Below are 14,161 nucleotides of genomic sequence, written 5' to 3'. Positions count from 1 at the left end.
ATCACTGGAAATAGGTTACGGGTTTGTTTATTGTTTATTTTAGGTGTCGAAGCACTATTATCTGATGTGTTTTGAGTAGGATTCTTCCTTCCATGACTATTGAAAGTCCCCTACAGTATGTATGTTAATGGAGATGTAGGAGACCACGTCTCAAACCACTTTTTCATAGATGGCTGGGATCAAATATCACTGATTCCTTACGCTGAGAAATTGACTACATTTGCGACAGAAAATAAAAGTATTATATTTAGAAACGATACCAGGATAATGTTATATGGTTATGGAGAAGCGAGACCAGTCATATAATATAAAATGGGAGTGACTCAGTTGCGAGATACATTTTGCTGAGTCTAAGGGTAGCACATGCTATATTAAGCGCACATAAATGTTGGGGTACATTAAAACAAATTATTAATGATTTGAGGGAGTACAATGGACGTATCATTATCATAAACCTTTAGGTTACTGATTATGATATTAGTATAGTGAATCCTAATGAAATTGTTTGCAAATACCCACACACACACACAACACACTTGTTATGACTATTTGTTGGTGTTTTTAAAATAATGTTTGATTTATTGTGAGTGTTCTATTTCATTTGGGTTTAGTGAGTTTTCCATTTGTCTTCATGCCAAGATATCTTAAAGGGGTGTAAGGGTTTTCTAGTGGTGATGAAGGAGAGTCGGACCAAACTGCAGCGTGTCGATTGCGATCCATGTTTAATACAACAAAGAAACACGAACTTACAAAAAACAATAAACGAAACCGAAACAGCCTATCTGGTGCAAACTAACAGAGAGTACACATAGGACACTAAGGACAATCACCCACGACAAACTCAAAGAATATGGCTGCCTAAATATGGTTCCCAATCAGAGACAACGATAAGCACCTGCCTCTGATTGAGAACCACTCCAGACAGCCATAGACTTTGCTAGACAACCCACTAAGCTACAATCCCAATACCACCACCAAAACCCCAAGACAAACACACCACAATTACAAAAACCCCATGCCACACCCTGGCCTGACCAAATACATAAAGAATAACACGGTGGCGGCTCCGGCGCGGGACGTGGACCCCACTCATTTAATGTCTTAGTCCCCTCTCCCTTCGTCCCTAGATAGTCCACCCTCGCCGCCGACCATGGCCTAGTAGTCCTCACCCAGAACCCCACTGGACTGAGGAGCAGATCGGGACTGAAGGACAGCTCCGGACTGAGGCAGCTCGGGACTGAGGGGAAGCTCGGGAGTGAGAGAAAGCTCGGGAGTGAGAGAAAGCTCGGGAGCTCGGGAGTGAGCTCGGGAGTGAGAGAAAGCTCGGGAGTGAGAAAGCTCGGGAGTGAGAGGAAGCTCGGGAGTGAGAGGAAGCTCGGGAGTGAGAGGAAGCTCGGGAGTGAGAGGAAGCTCGGGAGTGAGAGGAAGATCGGGAGTGAGAGGAAGCTCGGGAGTGAGAGGAAGCTCAGGAGTGAGAGGAAGCTGAGGCAGGTTGATGGATCTACCAGATCCTGGCTGGCTGGTGGTTCCGGCAGATCCTGGCTGACTGGCACTTCTGGCGGATCCTGGCTGACTGGTGGATCCTGGCAGACTGGCGGATCCTGGCTGACTGGTGGATCCTGGCAGACTGGCGGATCCTGGCAGACTGGCGGATCCTGGCTGAATGGCGGATCTAACTGATCCTGGCAGACTGGCAGATCCTGGCCGACTGGCAGATCCTGGCCGACTGGCAGATCCTGGCCGACTGGCAGATCCTGGCCGACTGGCAGTTCTGGCGAATCCTGGCGGATCCTGGCAGACTGGCGGATCCTGGCAGACTGGAGGATCCTGGCAGACTGGCAGTTCTGGCGGATCCTGGCTGACTGGTGGATCCTGGCTGAATGGCGGATCTAACTGATCCTGGCAGACTGGCGGATCCTGGCCGACTGGCAGTTCTGGCGGATCCTGGCCGACTGGCGGATCCTGTCCGACTGGCGGATCCTGGTCGACTGGCAGTTCTGGCAGATCCCGGCTGACTGGCGGATCTGGAAGAGTCTGGTTGACTGGCAGATCTGGAAGAGTCTGATTGACTGGCAGATCTGGAAGAGTCTGGTTGACTGGCAGATCTGGAAGAGTCTGGTTGACTGGCAGATCTGGAAGAGTCTGGTTGACTGGCAGATCTGGAAGAGTCTAGTTGACTGGCAGATCTGGAAGAGTCTGGTTGACTGGCAGATCTGGAAGAGTCTGGCTGACTGGCAGATCTGGCGGCGCTGGGCAGACTGGCGGTGCTGGGCAGACTGGCGGTGCTGGGCAGACTGGCGGCGCTGGGCAGACTGGTGATACTGGGCAGACGGGGGGCACTGGCGGCACTAGCTGCTCCATATAGGCTGACAGCTCTGGCGGCTTCTTACAGACTGACAGCTCTGGCGGCTCCGTGCTGACTGGCTGCTCCTTGCAGCCTGGCAGCTCCTTGCAGACTGACAGCTCTGTGCAGACTGACAGCTCCGTGCAGACTGACAGCTCTGTGCAGACTGACAGCTCCTTGCAGACTGACAGCTCCTTGCAGACTGGCTGCTCCATGCAGACTGGCTACTCTAGGCAGACTGACATCTCTGGCTGCTTCATGCAGACTGACAGCTCTGGCTGCTCCATGTAGGCTGACAGCTCTGGCGGCTCCGTGCAGACTGGCAGCTCCTTACAGACTGGCAGCTCCGTGCAGACTGGCAGCTCCGTGCAGACTGGCAGCTCCGTGCAGACTGGCTGCTCCTTGCAGACTGGCTGCTCCTTGCAGACTGGCTGCTCCTTGCAGACTGGCTGCTCCTTGCAGACTGGCTGCTCCATGCAGACTGACATCTCTGGCTGCTTCATGCAGACTGACAGCTCTGGCTGCTCCATGTAGGCTGACAGCTCTGGCGGCTTCATGCAGACTGGCAGCTCTGGCGGCTCCGTGCAGACTGGCAGCTCCTTACAGACTGGCAGCTCCTTGCAGACTGGTAGCTCCGTGCAGACTGGCAGCTCCGTGCAGACTGGCAGCTCTGTGCAGACTGGCAGCTCCGTGCAGACCGGCAGCTCCGTGCAGACCGGCAGCTCCGTGCAGACCGGCAGCTCCGTGCAGACCGGCAGCTCCGTGCAGACCGGCAGCTCCGTGCAGACCGGCAGCTCCGTGCAGACTGACAGCTCCTTACAGACTGGCTGCGCTGAACAGGCGGGAGACTCCGGCCGCGCAGGAGAGGAGAAAGGCTCTGGCTGCGCTGAACAGGCGGGAGACTCCAGCAGCGCTGTAGAGGAGAAAAGCTCCGGCAGCGCTGAACAGGTGGGACGCACTGTAGGCCTGATGCGTAGTGCTGGCACTGGTATGCATGCTATGCCAAGCCCACACCTTTCTTTCTACTCTGTCCAATACATCCTCCACACTCTCAGACTCAGCACTCTGCTTCGCCGTCAGCTCCAATTCCATCCATGGCTCTGCCCAGGGTCCTTGTCCGTCAAGGATCTCCTCCCAAGTCCATTTATCCAAAGAGTGCAGCCTCTCCCAATGCTGCTGCTGCCTCTGTTGCTTCTCCTGCTGCTGCCTTTGCTCCTGCTGCTGCCTTTGCTGCTGCTGCTGTTGCTCCTGCTGCACCTGTCGCTTCTCCTGCTGCTGCTGTTGCTGCTGCCTCTGTTTACCACGCCGCTTGGTCCTTGGTTGGTGGGTGATTCTGTAAGGGTTTTCTAGTGGTGATGAAGGAGAGTCGGACCAAACTGCAGCGTGTCGATTGCGATCCATGTTTAATACAACAAAGAAACACGAACTTACAAAAAACAATAAACGAAACAGCCTATCTGGTGCAAACTAACAGAGAGTACACATAGGACACTAAGGACAATCACCCACGACAAACTCAAAGAATATGGCTGCCTAAATATGGTTCCCAATCAGAGACAACGATAAGCACCTGCCTCTGATTGAGAACCACTCCAGACAGCCATAGACTTTGCTAGACAACCCACTAAGCTACAATCCCAATACCACCACCAAAACCCCAAGACAAACACACCACAATTACAAAAACCCCATGCCACACCCTGGCCTGACCAAATACATAAAGATAAACACAAAATACTTTGACCAGGGCGTGACAAGGGGCACACATTTTCTATGTTTTAATTGAACATGTGAATTATTTTGATAAGACATGTACTGGAAACACACACACACATATATATATATATATATGAAACACTTATTTGAAGGTTTGGTTTGTATGACCTCTGACCTCTCCTGACTTTCCAGTGTGGTTTGATCACTCTCACTGGAAATCCATTTGGATAATGAATTTAAGGTAATTTGTAATACTGATTTGAAGGTCATTTGTAATATTGATCATTATGATGAAGTTTATAGTTCTTAGCCATATTTGTAATGTGGACCAATGGGAAGAAGGAGAGGGCATTACCTTTTACTAAGGGTAGGCTGTCTTAAGTTTATTTTACTATGACCGTATGGGTATAAACAAATCTTTTTCTTCAGTTATTACGTGTTATTAAGTGTAGTGATTCTAATTCGATTTTTTATAAATGTTTTTACACATTACTCACATTGGGAGTCGTGTCAAAATGGGTGAGGTAACAGTCCTCTGAGGTTTTGGATTGAAGTTTACACACCTTGAGTGATAAGTAGGAGTGTATTGAGTGATATGTGAAGGAGGGTGTTGTTTGTGCTCTGTTCTGTTTTGATACAAATCTCACCAGATTAGGTCTGCTGGATTGTTGGGATTTCTCCCAATGGGTTATAGGGCTCTCACGTTCGTCGTAAGAATTATCGGACCAAGGTGCAGCGTGATATGGTTTCCACATGTTTATTAATAGAAACACACAAAACAATAAAGAATGAATGAAACGTGAAGTCAATTAGCACGTGAAGTGCTAACAGGCAACTAAACATAAACAAGATCCCACAAACACAGGTGGAAAAAATAACTACTTAAATATGATCCACAATTAGAGACAACGATTACCAGCTGCCTCTAATTGGGAATCATACAAAACGCCAACATAGAAAAATAAACTAGAACACAACATACACATATATATACTAGATCACGCCCTAGTCATGCCCTGACCTACTACACCATAGAGAAACAATGGCTAGGGTAGGGGGAGGGTGATTAGTGTCGGTGGTTGTTCTGGTGCGAGGCGAAGTACCCACCTAGCTCGCGGATCCGCCAGCATTGGTGGCGACTCTGGTGCGGGATGAAGAACCCACTCATCCCGCATATCCAGCCATGGACCCGGGCTGAACACTGTGCCTGGACTGGACCTCGGTGTCAAGGAAGGCTCCTGCCATGGAGTGTGACTGGACACCAGCCCTGGCCAGGACATCGGTGCAGAGGAAGGCTCCTGCCATGAAGCGGGACTGTACGCCGTATCTGGACTGAGCACCGGCGCAGAAGAAGACTCCGGCCATGGAGCAGGACTGGACTCCATGTTTGGCCTGGGCACCGGCGCAGAATAAGGCTCTGGCCATGGAATACGCACTGGAGGCCTAGTGCGCGGAGACGGCACAGGTGGAACTGGACTGGTGACATGCACTTCAGGGCGAGCGCGTGGAACAGGCACTGGCATACCTCACTGGGGACACGCACTTCAGGGCGAGTGTGATGAGGAGACACAGGATGCACCGGACTGGGCAGGCGTACTGGAGGCCCCGTGCGTGGAGCTGGCACAGGACGTACTGGGCTGTGGAGGTGCACTGGAGACCTGGTACGTATAGCCGGCATCAATTGTACCGGAACGATGACACACTTCGCACGGTGAGTGCGAGGAGCTGGCACAGGACGTACTGGGCTGTGGAGGCGCACTGGAGACCTGGTGCGTAGAGAACGGCACAAATGGTACCGGACCAATGACACGCTCCTCAAGGCGAGTTTGGAGAGCTGGCACAGGTCGTACAGGGCTGGGAAGGCGTACTGGAGACCTAGTGCGTGGAGCCGGCACAGAATATACCAGACTGATAGCACGCTCCTCAGGACGAATACAAAGAGCTGACTCAGGTGGCATTAAATTGATAACACGCTCAACAACTCTGTTCTGATCTGTCCTCTCTTGAGGTTATCGTGAAAAGTGACGTCAGTCGGTGTCTTAATGCATGGAAGAGATAATTGGACCCGAACAGTGTGGGTACCTCAAAACCCCCTCTAACTGGCTGAAGAAAAGCAACAAAGGCGTTCAATACGGCCCTGTCTGCACCACTTCTACCGAGGGACCTGAGTCCGAGCCGGCAACCAGTGTACAGCATCCGATCTAATCTATCAACTGCTTTTCTCTCATGTATTTTCTCACAGGAGTGTTACAAGAGTACAGTGCCTTGCGAAAGTATTCGGCCCCCTTGAACTTTGCGACCTTTTGCCACATTTCAGGCTTCAAACATAAAGATATAAAACTGTATTTTTTGTGAAGAATCAACAACAAGTGGGACACAATCATGAAGTGGAACGACATTTATTGGATATTTCAAACTTTTTTAACAAATCAAAAACTGAAAAATTGGGCGTGCAAAATTATTCAGCCCCCTTAAGTTAATACTTTGTAGCGCCACCTTTTGCTGCGATTACAGCTGTAAGTCGCTTGGGGTATGTCTCTATCAGCACATCGAGAGACTGAAATTTTTTTCCCATTCCTCCTTGTAAAACAGCTCGAGCTCAGTGAGGTTGGATGGAGAGCATTTGTGAACAGCAGTTTTCAGTTCTTTCCACAGATTCTCGATTGGATTCAGGTCTGGACTTTGACTTGGCCATTCTAACACCTGGATATGTTTATTTTTGAACCATTCCATTGTAGATTTTGCTTTATGTTTTGGATCATTGTCTTGTTGGAAGACAAATCTCCGTCCCAGTCTCAGGTCTTTTGCAGACTCCATCAGGTTTCCTTCCAGAATGGTCCTGTATTTGGCTCCATCCATCTCCCAATCAATTTTAACCATCTTCCCTGTCCCTGCTGAAGAAAAGCAGGCCCAAACCATGATGCTGCCACCACCATGTTTGACAGTGGGGATCGGTGTGTTCAGGGTGATGAGCTGTGTTGCTTTTTCGCCAAACATAACGTTTTGCATTGTTGCCAAAAAGTTCAATTTTGGTTTCATCTGACCAGAGCACCTTCTTCCACATGTTTGGTGTGTCTCCCAGGTGGCTTGTGGCAAACTTTAAACGACACTTTTTATGGATATCTTTAAGAAATGGCTTTCTTCTTGCCACTCTTCCATAAAGGCCAGATTTGTGCAATATACGACTGATTGTTGTCCTATGGACAGAGTCTCCCACCTCAGCTGTAGATCTCTGCAGTTCATCCAGAGTGATCATGGGCCTCTTGGCTGCATCTCTGATCAGTCTTCTCCTTGTATGAGCTGAAAGTTTAGAGGGACGGCCAGGTCTTGGTAGATTTGCAGTGGTCTGATACTCCTTTCATTTCAATATTATCGCTTGCACAGTGCTCCTTGGGATGTTTAAAGCTTGGGAAATCTTTTTGTATCCAAATCCGGCTTTAAACTTCTTCACAACAGTATCTCGGACCTGCCTGGTGTGTTCCTTGTTCTTCATGATGCTCTCTGCGCTTTTAACGGACCTCTGAGACTATCACAGTGCAGGTGCATTTATACAGAGACTTGATTACACACAGGTGGATTGTATTTATCATCATTAGTCATTTAGGTCAACATTGGATCATTCAGAGATCCTCACTGAACTTCTGGAGAGAGTTTGCTGCACTGAAAGTAAAGGGGCTGAATAATTTTGCACGCCCAATTTTTCCATTTTTGATTTGTTAAAAAAGTTTGAAATATCCAATAAAAGTCGTTCCACTTCATGATTGTGTCCCACTTGTTGTTGATTTTTCACAAAAATACAGTTTTATATCTTTATGTTTGAAGCCTGAAATGTGGCAAAAGGTCGCAAAGTTCAAGGGGGCCGAATACTTTCGCAAGGCACTATATGTGATCTGAACTTCATCTAGGTCACAATAATAGCTAAACACAATCTGCATAAACTAATAGCACACAAAAAATTGTATGTTTTCATGTCTTTATTTAACACACCATGTAAACATTCACAGTGCAGGGTGAAAAAAGTATGTGTACCCTTGGATTTAATAACTGGTTGACCCTCCTTTGGCAGCAATAACCTCAACCAAATGTTTTCTGTAGTTCTCCATCAGACCTGCACAACAATCAGGAGGAATTTTGGACCATTCCTCTTTACAAAACTGTTTCAGTTCAGCAATATTCTTGCGATGTCTGGTGTGAACTGCTCTCTTGAGGTCATGCCACAGTATCTCAATCGGGTTGAGGTCATGACTCTGACTGGGACACTCCAGAAGGCGTATTTTCTTCTGTTGAAGCCATTCTGTTGTTGATTTACTTCTGTGCTTTAGGTCATTGTCCTGGTGCACCACCCAACTTCTGTTAAGCTTCAATTGGAGGACAGAGAGCCTAACATTCTCCTGCAAAATGTTTTGATAAACTTGGGAATACATTTTTTTGATAGCAAGCTGTCCAGGTCCTGAGGCAGCAAAGCAGCCACAAACAATGATGCCCCCTCCACCATACCTTACAGTTGGGATGAGGTTTTGGTGTTGGTGTGCTGTGCTGCTATTTTCTCCATACGTAGTGTTGTGTGTTCCTTCCAAACAACTCAACTGTAGTTTCATCTGTCCACAGAATATTTTGCCAGTAGCGCTGTGGAACATCCAGGTGCATTTTTGCAAACTTCAGACATGCAGCAATGATTGTTTTGGACAGCAGTGGCTTCTGCCGTGGTGTCCTCCAATGAATACCATTCTTGTTTAGTGTTTTACATATTGTAGACTTGTCAACAGAGATGTTAGCATGTTCCAGAGATTTCTGTAAGTCTTTAGCTGACACTCTAGGATTCTTCTTAACCTCATGGAGCATTCTGCGCTGTGCTCTTGCAGTCATCTTTGCAGGACGGCCACTCCTAGGGAGAGTAGCAACAGTGCTGAACTTTCTCCATTAATAGACAATTTGTCTTGCCGTGGACTGATGAGCATCAAGGCTTTTAGAGATACTTTTGTAACCATTTCCACCTTTATGCAAGTCAACAATTCTTAATATTAGGTCTTCTGGGATCTCTTTTGTTCAAGGCATGGTTCACATCAGGAAATGCTTCTTGTGAATAGCAAACTCAAATTTTGTGAGTTTTTTTTATAGGGCAAGGCTGCTCTAACAAACATCTCCAATCTTGTCTCATTGATTGGACTCAAGGTAAGCTGACTCCTGACTCAAATTAGGTTTTGAAGAAGTCATTAGCCTAGGGGTTCACATACTTTTCCCAACCTTCACTGTGAATGTTTACATGATGCATTCAATAAAGTCAAGAAAAATTCTATAATTTGTGTGTTATTAGTTTAAGCACACTATGTTTGTCTATTGTTGTGACTTAGATGAAGATCAGATCACATTTGATGACCAATTTACACAGAAATCCAGGTAATTCCACAGGGTTCACACTTTTTCTTGCCACTGTACAACCTGTCAATGTCGGTGTGTGTTAAATGTAGGGGTTTTGCCTTTGAGTGATAGGACCAATGTGAATCACTGAGCAATATCACTCTACATTTGGGTTTGATAATTAATTGGGGTTTGATTATGATGTGGAAACTGAATGATTTTTAAAACTGAAGGATTGATTTGAGTTTAGTATGTTGATAACTATATGAGTGAAGCATGTCATGTATTATGGATGGATTGTTTTGATTGCTGTTGTGAACTGAAGATGTTGACACTATTCTCAGCATGCCCTGGTGAATGGAGAAGGTGAACTCTGATCCGGAAAGTGAAACTGATCCTAATCTATTTGATCTATAAGCTTTGCCTTATACATAGTGGAATCATGATTGTCCTGGGTCATGTTCATTAGGTACCAAAACAATACATTTTACTTAAACCAGGAGTCACTACCTGGATTTGACCAACAAGGTATGCCAATTTTAGTTTCTGGGATGGAAATAGTTATTTCCACCATGCTGATCCATTGGAGTGTGCTAAATGACTAAATGTTATTTTTATTAAACTCCATTGTTGCATGCACAGCATTGAGCATGAAATATTTCCTTTTCACTGTCTATGAAGATATAGCCTTGAATCATGTAAACTGTATGCATCTTTTCATTTTCTTCGTGGGTTTGTGCAGGTGACTGTGTATCATGACCTCCCCAGACAAATTGGTAGAATGCTTAGAATATGTGTTAGAGGTTGAAATGGGAGACAGTGCAACATTTCCTGGGGGAGGCTGAAACCGTGCTATAGCAGCCGGTCACATGCAGGAAACCATGCAATGAATTATTGCTTTTATGCTTCTTGTTTTATGAAGAATGTATGCATTTCCTACATGTGAATTAATGTTCATAAATCTTGTAATTTTATTTTAAGTTGAGTGGACTCTCAAAATGGGGGAATGTTTTAGAAATTACACGATTATGTTATAATAATGTTATTGCATCAAATGGTTGTGTTACGCAACAGAATAGAGGGTTCTTATAACTCTACTGTGTTTGTGTGAACTGAAAGTGGGCCTCGGGGGGGAGGGGCTTAAGATGTATGATGCTTTGGGGGACAAACCTAACAAGACCGCATTCCATAGCATGAGTTGGTGTTTCTGTTCTATAGGGTACCAGGGGGAGATGACTCCAGGGTCTCTACACAATGACAACAGTTTTTACAGCAGATACTGTCTGCTGTGAATTAAAAGTATCTTTCATACAAATCTTAACCGTGAGACCCATTCCATACATCTGTTGTTTGTCATGTAGACTGAATGGGGTGTATATTGGCTATAAAATACCTGTGTACCTTTGTCTCGGAGCTCTCAACGAATCACCTAAGAGTGAATTGTTGACCAGCCATCATTATCATAGAGCACTCAATCGATTCACTTTATATGTGTGTGTTGTATTGCCCTGCTCCCTTATTATTAAGTGAATAAAGATTTAGTTTAAGTATGACTCTGACTTGTGTGATAAGTTTGTCTCTCCTCGTTTGATAGTAAAGAAATTAACCACCACGCTCTATCGCACAAAAACAACCATATCTACACGCACAAAAATGTAGAGTGCGATCAGTATAACATAGAGCCTTCGTAAGATGCCACAAGTCAAGACTACATTTATTTTCAGATCTCGTCCCCCATCAAATATACCGGAAGCCGTCATACGGTGTATCATTCAGCGGGCGAAGCACAGACCTGCCTTCCTCTTCGGCAATTATGTGTGAAACACATCTCACTGACCTAGAAATGCCTAGGACATGATGAAAACAAGCCCAGATTCTCCCAGGGTGAAATTCCTCTTTATTAAAGGACGTGGGCAGAGAAGAGAAGAGGCTGAGTGGAGACAAATCTTGCACACAAACACAACAGCATAGAACAAAGAAGTGAGACATAATGAAAGGAGAGAGAGAAGGGAACTAGATGCCATAGTCTGGTAAAGCCCATAGATTGTAATGAACATAAAGTTTTCCGTCCTCTGGACACAGTGCGTCTGTTAGAGATACATTTTAAAGAGAAAAAATATGGGGGAAAGAAAAAGTTAAGGGATATGTGATTCCTCTTGTAGAACAGTGATTTATGTCAGCAGAATAACAAACGGACAGTGACAGGTTGCCGGTGATTGAAAGCAAGGAGACACGGTGTGAGCAGTAGTCGAGAGAAGCTGTAGCCAGTTATACTCCTGAATAATCCACTCCAATAGAACATGCAAGGAACCATAGGGAGGGTAAAGAGCTGGAGACTGTTCAAGTGTTTGAGCTTGATTGTTGAAGTGAGCTTGGAAGTGTTGGAAGCCTAGCAGCAGCACACACAGATATAGAAGGTGTTTGCTTATGTGATTGCAAAAGCTCAGGTAGACCCCTTGGTTTGTGGGGGACCCACAGAGTAGGAGAGCGTGAGGTTGAGCCCAGAGAAAGGGGTTGAAGTGGGGCTATAGGTGGGTGTGCCTTCTGAGGGGCCTGCAGCAAGTTTAGGTTGAACAGGTTGCTTGTGCTGTCTGTGATGCCAGCGTTGACTGTGTTGTTGGCAATGTCTCTATGGCTCACAGCACACTGGCTCTCTGTCACTGGCCACCACATGCATGCTGCCTAGAGACCTGGCTAGTCTGGAGTGGCACAGGGAGCTGGCAGAGAGGAGGGAAGGGGTTAATTGAGTCAACATGGAACCATGAATGGCAGCATCCTGACTTATGAGCATCTGAGGCTACTATTGAATATGATCAGCCTGGCAGGAATAGCGCACACCAAATGGATCATATGCATCAGCCTATAAGGTACTTTGACTGCTAATATGCCTGCAAGGAGCATTGCTCATGAAACAGCCTACACGGGAGCATCCTGACTATTGAATCTGATCAAGCTCTGAGGCTGAAAGCTAATCTGATCAGCCTGTCAGGAATGGAGCTCTAAGTGTAAATATTACCCACAAAACATGAAGTGTCCCTTATAATTCTACACATATCAGGTATGAAAGCTAACAACCAACACAGATAACTAGCTAGCTAACAAGACAACCTAGCTTACTAGCTAGCTAGCACACAAGACTAGCTAGCCAAATTAGCTTGCTGCCATCCCGGATAGCAAGCTAGCTAACTAACATAAAAATATTGCTCATCTACAACAATCAGTCTGATATAATATCAGTGATATGTCAGTATAAAGTTGCCTTAATTATGGAAGATGCTAACTTTATTACCTTTTTTACTCTAGGCTGCAGCTTTCTGTCTCTGTTTGAATGTGTCTCGATGTTCTGGTCTTGGGGGCGTCACGTAGCCTGGGAGACAGTGCTGCCTCTCAGGGTTGCCTGTCAGATGGTGTTCAGGGCTTAAATGCCCCACGAGTGAACAGCTCAAAGCAAGATTCCGTCAGGAAACTCTAGTCAGTCTTTATCTCAGCTGATCAGTGTGCAGCATGCTACCAAATATTAACAAATTCTCCTACCTAATGTACGTTGACCAGTCCAGCAAACATAATTGCAATGCAATATTGCTGGTGTTTTTGCCCACCACCTGCTTTTGGTTCTACTTTTCTGTGTGTCAGGAGGGAATGGCAGATATTCGGCTCCCTGCCCGTAGCTTGACTTTAATACACATACTAAACAAAAATATAAACCGAACATGCAACAATTACAAAGATTTTCGCAACATATCATACGAAGTGGATGATGGACATCCACAAATTAATACATACCACATGAAACGTAATGTATCATACTAAATGGAGTGTCTCGGATTTACATACAGAATAATATGAAATGCTCTGAGACCAGGTGTGATGGCACTCTAATAAATGCAGAAAATCGGCACTCAAAATAAAAGTACCACAGCGACCATGTTATTTTTGGGAAGCATAGTTCAGACATATAAAGTTTGTATGTGAAAACCACTTCTAAGATGCAAATATTCTGTTTTTCCAAACTTACCAAAAAAGAGTCAGAGTGCCATATAATTGCAGTACACTGCAGTATAACGGTAGTTAGAGTGCAGTATAACTGCAGGAAGCTGCAAATACTGCATCTAAATACTACGTTTTTTTACTGCAGTAATTATGCAGTGTAACTGCAACCAACCATGCTATGTTTTTTGTTTTTTTGAGTTGTTCGTAACTTGTTTTGAACATAATGTTGCTGCTACAGTCTCTTATGACCGAAAAGAGCTTCTGAACATCAGAACTGCGATTACTCACCTCAGATTAGACAAAGGGTTTTTCTTCAATAAGTCAGAGAGGAGGGATATAATACAGACACCCGACTAGGCCCAGATCCCCGTCGTTCACTGGAGAAGGAAACTGAGAAAAAGAACAGGATGCCTTGTGAGGATCAGGCGATGAGTGGCTAATCTGCCTTTGCCTTCCATCCTGCTAGCTAACGTTCAATCGCTGGAAAATAAATGGGACGAACTGAAAGCATGTAATATCTTATGTTTCACCGAGTCGTGGCTGAATGACGACATTAAGAACATACAGCTGGTGAGTTATACACTCGATCAGCAGGATAGAACAGCAGCCTCTGGTAAGACATGGGCGGGGACCTTGCATATATGAAAACAACAGCTGGTGCACGATATCTAAGGAAGTCTCAAGGTTTTGCTCGCCTGAGATAGAGTATCTCATGATAAGCTGTAGACTACACTAACTACCTAGAGAGTTTTC

Source organism: Oncorhynchus tshawytscha, linkage group LG09 (genome assembly GCF_018296145.1).
Source record: "Oncorhynchus tshawytscha isolate Ot180627B linkage group LG09, Otsh_v2.0, whole genome shotgun sequence".
NCBI lineage: Eukaryota > Metazoa > Chordata > Actinopteri > Salmoniformes > Salmonidae > Oncorhynchus > Oncorhynchus tshawytscha.
The sequence above is the reverse complement of the archived record's forward strand: the minus strand, read 5'-3'. Positions refer to the sequence as shown.